The sequence below is a fragment of the Hemiscyllium ocellatum genome, chromosome 26 (assembly GCF_020745735.1).
Source record: "Hemiscyllium ocellatum isolate sHemOce1 chromosome 26, sHemOce1.pat.X.cur, whole genome shotgun sequence".
NCBI classification, from domain to species: domain Eukaryota; kingdom Metazoa; phylum Chordata; class Chondrichthyes; order Orectolobiformes; family Hemiscylliidae; genus Hemiscyllium; species Hemiscyllium ocellatum.
This window is the reverse complement of record NC_083426.1, coordinates 35,732,895-35,741,151: the sequence shown is the minus strand read 5'-3', so window position 1 is coordinate 35,741,151 and position 8,257 is coordinate 35,732,895.

Below are 8,257 nucleotides of genomic sequence, written 5' to 3'. Positions count from 1 at the left end.
ACAATCATCATCATTAACAAATTGTCCAATAGTGTTGAGGCACATGTTGCAGTTAGATTTTCAGCCGAATGGCCTCTAACGATCAAAATTAAATTTCCTGCTTATGTCAGCTTTTATGTTCCTTTAATATTAGTTATATTTAAGCATCTTGGGTTTATAGGGATTATGCTGAGAGAGAATGAGGGAGAGAGAGAAGTTCACAAGTTCATGGTTCTAGATTTCTAGAAAGAGAAGTGTGAGCAACTATGAAGCTGGTTCTAGCTGCTCCATACAACTTTGCAATAAAGTGCTGTAGACCAGCAAAATACAGTATTTCATAGATTATTTTACACTAATCTATACTGGCTGCATTTATTTGCATCTTTAAGTTTGTCTTCATGACATGCAACATAGAATTGAAATGTAAATAGCCCGATTTAACTTCCAATTGATAGTAGAAAAAAAACAACAGACAGCTATGTAGCATCACTTTAATGGACAGAAGGTTAGACAGATGATAATTTTGTTGTCGAAGAAACATGCTTCAGGTTGGTATTAGGCCAAGAGCAAGGGTGGTCAATAACTTACTCTGGCACAAAATACAGAATCCATTAGTTTCTTTGAAAGACTACAGACATTTTAAATGATTGCTGTCGCTGACATTGCTTATTTACATTGTATACATTATAATGTACAAAATATAAAGCGAGTTTACAAAGAACTGCTTTGCAAAACTTGTTCATAAAAAGTAACTGAAAACTGAGCACCTAGGCAAACATAATAACATGCTAACATGGGAGTCTATGACTTCACAGTTTAGTAAACATTGTAATGTTAATGCTTTTAAATTCTAGCAAATCCAATTTAATGGCATATAAACAAGACCATTCAGCAATCTATATTGGCTGTGCTGCTCCACTTTCAGTGGTTGGGGTAGAAACTGAATCATACATGTGTTCTTTTATGATCTGACACAGATGTATTTCTGGGATTAGAGAAACATCGATCTTTCCAATTAAGATTATCAAATCAGTTTACATTTTAGAGGACTCTCCCAGTGGATATTATTTCACTTTAGTTGTTTTAACAAATAAAATCATACATTAATTCTGTGTTTAAGTAAATATCAATGCATATGGGTTGTAAAATTAAAACTGACTTATCTTTAATTGTTAAAATGGATAAAAGAGGAAACAACATCCTTTCTGTGTGGTCTACAAAGGGTTTGAAAACTATTAAAATATTATCATATTTGTTGATATTTCCAGTCTTAAGATATTTCTAGTTTCTTTTGGATTTTAATATATCACTTTAAGGCTGAGGCATTACAGCAAAATTGCATAGAGTTTTGGATACTCATTTTACTAAAGTTTAAACATTACACCCAAGTCTATGTATAATTAAAGAATAAAGGATGTTGTGCATTAAACAGTCCATCACTGACTGAACATACTTCTAATATCGGATGAAAGAGAATAATGCCTAACACATACCTCTTTAAATCTCTCAACTTTATATGCAATATGTTCAATGAAGAAGATGAGAACATTTGAGTTTTATCAGACCTAAAATCATCCAATCAAAATTAGTATTTCAGCCATCTAATTGAATGCAATTAAACCAAAGGGAAATGACTCCACTAATTTAGTTAATTCCTTAAATAGTTGCTTACAAATTCTAAGGGTTTATCAAAAAGGAGCTTTATGAGCAATCTAATAAAATAGGTTTCCAATCATCTATGTGGAGCGGATCTTTAAAATGCCAATAGAAATTGTTGCCTAGCCTCTCACAATAAATCATTGCTTCTGTTTAGCACATTAATCCACACACACTATCAGAAATAACCATTAGAAGCACATCACATAGGCTTGATTGAAAGTGGTAGTCCAAACTCTATACGTACAGAAAAAACCTCTTCAAATATATCCTACAACTCCAAAAACATGACACAAGAGAAACCTGTAAAAAATTCTATACTGTAAAAGGCAGTTTTCTTTTTAATTACCTAACCAGTAACTGTGCAAATACTCTGATAATAAATTCAGAGTAACTGTTCACCTCTACATTTGTATAAAGAACCATTTGAATTATAAAAGTAACACAAGTAAAATTAAGAGTTTAACTTCATTAATAACATTTCTAGTTACATTGAATAACATTCAAAAGAAATTAAATAGCAAAATATTACGATGCCATGACATATTATCATGCTTAACAGATAGTTACTGTTTATATGATTTCAGCTTCCTTTAAAATTCTGCTCAATTGTCTTCTTATACATAAACACAAAAGGAACACCCGCTGGTCCACAACTGCTTCACATAAATTATTTATAGTGCATCTATCAAGCACACTGTCTAAATATCACAGATACCTTCCAATACCAGAAGGTATCAATTAAAGAAAAATAATGAAATTACTTGCATGTAAAGAGCCTTGATATTCATCTCTATCAATTGCCATGACCTTGTTTCACTCGTTATCATTTACACAAGGTCATATGCACTAAAAGGAAACAGCTGAGAGAGAAGAATTTTTCTTTTAAATGCCAGAAATGCAAGTTATTCGTGGACAACATTTGAGGGCAACAACAGACCATTGTCAATGAGCTTTTCCATACTGCATATTTACACAGTTGACCAGGATTAAACATTTCAATTTTTGGTTGCTGCAGTGTATATTTACATGAAGAAACAAGCACCAAATATATGTTTATATAATTGAAAACTGTGGCACAATGGTGAATACTTAATCTGCATTTTACTTTTTTTTTGCTTTTATAAGAAGTTTCATGTTGCTGTAGCAACAAATATTATAAACTGATGCAGATACGTTTCACATGAATAAGGTTCAAAATTAACTTGAGGAATATGCTCAAAATTTAATTAATTCAACTAAATTACTTTATTAGATAAGATTGCATTCTGCAATATTTTGCTCAAAAATAGTATTTTTTAAAATATATGACCAGAAAATGTAACGGTACTGCCAGCAGATTCAACCATAGGAAACACAATTTGTAAACGTTTGCCATCTTTTAAAATTTGAATCTTACTTTGATTATTTCATTGGTAATATTTAATCATTTCTAAATGGCAGCTACTCATTACCTGTAGGCATCTTGCACAAAATGTTTTTAAAGTTATAGTGAATTTCCACTTAGTGACCAGTTCAAAGAACTTTTTTCACTCTTAACAGAACATATTAACACGAATAATAGAGGAAGAAAATTAGTTCTATCACACATTGGAAAACATATCAGAGTCCAAAAAACAACAAAAAAATTACACGCTTAAACATAAATGATTGAAAAAAGATCAGAACTGAAATCATATGTATATCAGATGTGGTGGGGAAGGAAGCTCCCTTTTCTTCTACGACATTACAAAGTCAATTGGGCATTTATGGTACTAGATATATGTATTAAAAAACGTTTCCAAGGTCATTTTGCAGTGTCACAAATGAACAGATCTGCAGAAGTCAATTTTCAACCATTTACCATGGTTTCAAATGAACTCAGAACTTTTTTTGTTGTAAATTCCATAACCATTCTATAATCACCAATCTTAAGACAATGTAAAATAATTATGAGTAATTAAATAAAATAATTTGGGCCAGACTAACTGATTACAAATCAAAAGAATTCTTCAAACTTGCTTATTTAGAATTTGGTGGTGTTTATTTGTGGAAGTGGTGCCAATTTTATATGGTTGGATATTTGAATATGATGTTAAAATCTCAGTGCTAAAATGTGTAAGATTTTAAGAGAGTTACAGAAATCCCTTAAACAACAGGTTTGTATAATTTCCTCTAAGATTACCTTTGCTTGTAATTTATTTGATGGCTAATTTGACAATGGTGTGTCTAAAAATACACAACCAGAAGACATAATACGTCTTGAATAGGAATAGAAAGTGAACAGTATTGGACCAGCCACTGATATGTGCGGTATCTGGTATTTGATTCCATTAGCTGTAATTAAACTGAGTATTAGGCACTCTGTATCATGAATGGACAATCCATCATGGCCCTTTACGTACCACTGTCCAAAACAAATTATTACTGCGTGACTTTCTGAATAAACAATTTTGAGTGACTATTGAGTAGGACAACGCCTAAGACACAAAAAACATTTGCATTAGGAATAGAAAACAACTCAAAACTAACCATACCTTTATCGTCCTAGATGCTAATTTACTATGCATTCCAAATTGAGAGAGATATATTTTGACTTGATTCACACGAATGCATCTTTATCTCCCAACCAATACCAAACAATGTATATGCAGGAAGGAAAAATATTTGGATTTTCTAAAGTGCATTTCATTCAACAATGGTTCAAGAAGGAAACCTCCAAAGTTATAATTTTAAAAGTAGTTACGCTGTGAAAGCCAGGGAAAAAAAACAGCATTCAAGTCATTCCCAGCCATCCACAAAAAAAAATCTGATATTGGTGATCATTGTCAAACATCCAGGTTCATAACTTCCAATTGTTTGATTTTCAATGAAAACAACTGTCAGCAATTGGATATTATCCATATGAATCCAAAGATATACTTTGGAGTAAATATAACTCTTGACTCCAAATTTCTTCTATTTGGACTGTAAAGTTTCTTTGTATTCCAGCTGCATAATGAATTATGATACTGTTACCCATTTTATTTAACATCATATTCACAAAGTTTTCCATTGAAGTTTGCACCACGTTCAAGATATATATCAAAAACCATTGAAATTTAAACTAAAATTACCACTCTGCTGCTAGCCAATTGCAAGGAAACTAAAAGCTGTTTCCCTCCTTCACTGCATGGCAAGACCCAGATGACCAGATAATGCGGTATATTAGATGTTGATGATAAGTAGCATGGGAAACATCTAACCACCTCCTGGTGCAAATGTGACTTATTGGAATTCATAGTAATAGGTGGATTTCAGTGTGCTCAGCCAGGTTGAGTGATGTGTAAAACTTTTGTGCTTTGATTCATTTTGCATGTGCTTGTTCACTATGAGGTTGAAGAATTGAGAGCAGCATAGTAAGACATAGATATGAAATTACGTGTGCATGAAGTGACACACTACAAGACCTTGTGTAATAGTCCTACAGAAAATGTAATCGAATGTATGCACCTGGCCAATCCTGCTGAGTGAAAACTTGAGAATTAATAAAACACCAAAAATTAAAATAATTATTGTCAGTCAACTATTGTCATCTTTGCCTTGATTTGGTGTCACTATTAGATAAAAAGCTTCCACATCAAGGAAATTAAATAATGCTATGGAATTACAATTACTGATATTATCCCTTACTCTAAATTTGTATTTGGTTTTACAACATTCCCCTTCACCCTTTTAAAAGCAACTCTTCACATTCACTAAGAGTTGGATGTTACAGCTTGATAGGCAGCGCTTGGCCATGGTTGAATTACTGGCAAAAGCAATTGAATGCTGCAGAAAGAGATCACACCCCATTCCACTTTTGCCACATTACAAATTGTATACAACATGATCAGCTTGCTTCCGGTGGGAAGCCTAAACAATTCTGTCAGAATTTTCTATTCAGAATTTAGTGATATAGTACTGAAGCTACTGGGACACCTCACAGATACAACTGTCATTCACGTTTTACAAAGTATGTTTCAAAAACATCAAAATAATTTAATGGGTTTCTGAGAGAAAGTATATTACTAGTTTGAAATTTAAACCAATTAAAGAAGCTGTTGGATAATTTTTGACTCTGTGCCAACTCTCACCTGTGTATTCAAAAATAAACATTTAATATTTATGATAGTTTTGTTCTGACAAACAATAGTATAAATGTGGTACTTATTCATACACAGAGTACACTCAAAATGTGAACTTGCTCTTAATCTTAGACTACTAGACGTTGCAGAGGTTTTAGGTTAATATTTTTGTATACAGTACTTCTAGCTGGTTTGAAACAGTACTATTAACCTTGAGTATTCCAATAGAAAGAATTGGATCAGGTGATTAAATTGTAATCTTTAAGGCGTAGTTTCAGCACCATACAGTTGATTTAAGTACAGAAAGGCTTGATATTAGAATGTCAAAGGAAATCTTCAGGCTCTAAATAATTCATTACAATATCTGGTTCATTACAACAATTTGTCTAAATCTACCTGCACAGTAAAATTAATTTAGAGATGTTTTCCACTCACTCTTCCCAAATACTTTTTGAAGAGAAATTGTTATAACTGAAATTCTGTCAAATTAAAATGTGTCCTTCTTAAAATTATAAAACGGATGTAATTTTTCAGATGTGAATAGACCAACACAACCAAATGTTGCAGACAGGGCATGCATTGGTACTTAGGAATAGACAAGTTAAACAAGAATGAACAAAAATGAACTTAAATCACACAAGAAGATAGCACAAAATAAACCACACAGTTCCATAATTTCAATGTCCAACTTTTTCATGCCTGCTTCCTTGTTGCTTATGGGGCTGTTGCATGTTTGAACAATAGCTTAATAAATCCCAATTTAGTTGATTTGCTGAAATGACACTGTTCGGTTGAAGTTTAATGTTTCAGCTTTCAGTTAGCTCAAGAATCTACCTAAGAATGTCCCAGTTTTAGAAAACAGAAAGATGGTTTGGATGCAAAAGTATAGGCTCTGAATAAATCTGACCAAATAAAAGTCAAGATTATTATTACTAGAGTGAATAAGAAAAAACAAAGGCTGAACATTTATATCTCAGAAGGAACTGTTCTAATACTAGTTATTTAAATTCAAATAGCTTTACTTCAATGGATAATTTTCATACTGTGGGAACTAGTTTTCCTTTATTATTATAAATGGATGATTTGAAAAGAACGAAATTTCTTGTAGAATGATATGTAAAGACCATCAGATTTGGAAAGAAAAAAAGATTTTACTTATCAGATGAGAAGGCAACAAAAAAGTTGTGTGTTTTATTCTTAAGAGGATTGCCAGAATACCATCTGCCTAATCACCAACAGTAACACATTGTCTGAATTCTGTTTGTTTGTTTCTTTCTTTCTTTCCAGTAGATTGATTTTGTTCTAATCAAAATGGAAAGTACGTGTTCTGGTGAATGGAACCCATTTTCATTCTGAGCATCAGCAACAAGGATTACTAGGATAAAAGCACAATTTGCAAGTTCTATTTAACACTTCCCAAACACCAGAGCATCACATCTTCCTAATGGTAAGATGTGGAGTTTTCTACTTCCTACATTAATGAATCATGTTACTTCATTGAATGAAATTGCCAATTTGGCAATCCATGTCAAATTAAATATCACTCCATAAGATGGACGTTGTATCAAGTAAACGCTCACTATGACTACTAAAAAGTTTCAAATTTTTGTCAAAATATATTATACAAGGGAAGAAGTTTTCAGTCTATCACTCTTAAAAAGACTGCAAAATGTAGGAATCCAGATCCAGGATGATAAGTGAAATAGCAAAAGGCTAGTTGTCTTTCCAAACTAGGATAAAGCAAAACTAATAACTATTGATATATTTAATTTCAAATACATTTCAGTCAATTATATTCATATTTGATATTCACTTCAATTTCCTACTGAATTAAATAATCCATGAGTGAAAATCTTTACTCAAACATTATTACTGTGTAGATAAACAGGAAAGTAATTAATGACAGAAGATAAAATATGAAAGGCTCTAAGTTTGAATTGCTTTGAGGCAAGCAACAGCCAAGCCTGAAGCTTTCCTTTGAGAATGTACCATATATTTAGCTATCACAGCTTGCAGTACCTGTGAAGTGAATAATGGGAAACAAAATTACCTCAATGTGAGCACCTCAATTTAATAGTAAAGTTGGTATGCTTTGTTTGAAATATCTGTCAGGCCACACTGCGATCAAAAATTTATCCTGAAAATAGACCCTAGGTCAAATTAGGATGTGCTATCATGGTTTTGGTGGTGGAACACTCTAAAGTACAATACTTTAAAAAGCCAGAAATATGCAATGCAACTGCTTCCAAACTGTTTTCTACATTCAGCACAAAAATCAGAAACTTGAGGGAAGCAATTGTGCCAAAGAATGCTAAGTATTTTGCCAAATAGCACAGAAGATGAAATCCTAAGCTCATCATGGCTGAGGGGCAGACTTCCATCTTGATGTAAGAATAGAGAAAGCTCAATTTTACATTAGGTTTGTCAAAATGAAATAGGAATCATTTCAATAAATGATTCTTATTCCCTATTTTCTATTTTTTTTATTTTCCTAATTGTAACTGAATGTTTGAGATAATTTTGTTGTATTTCTTGTT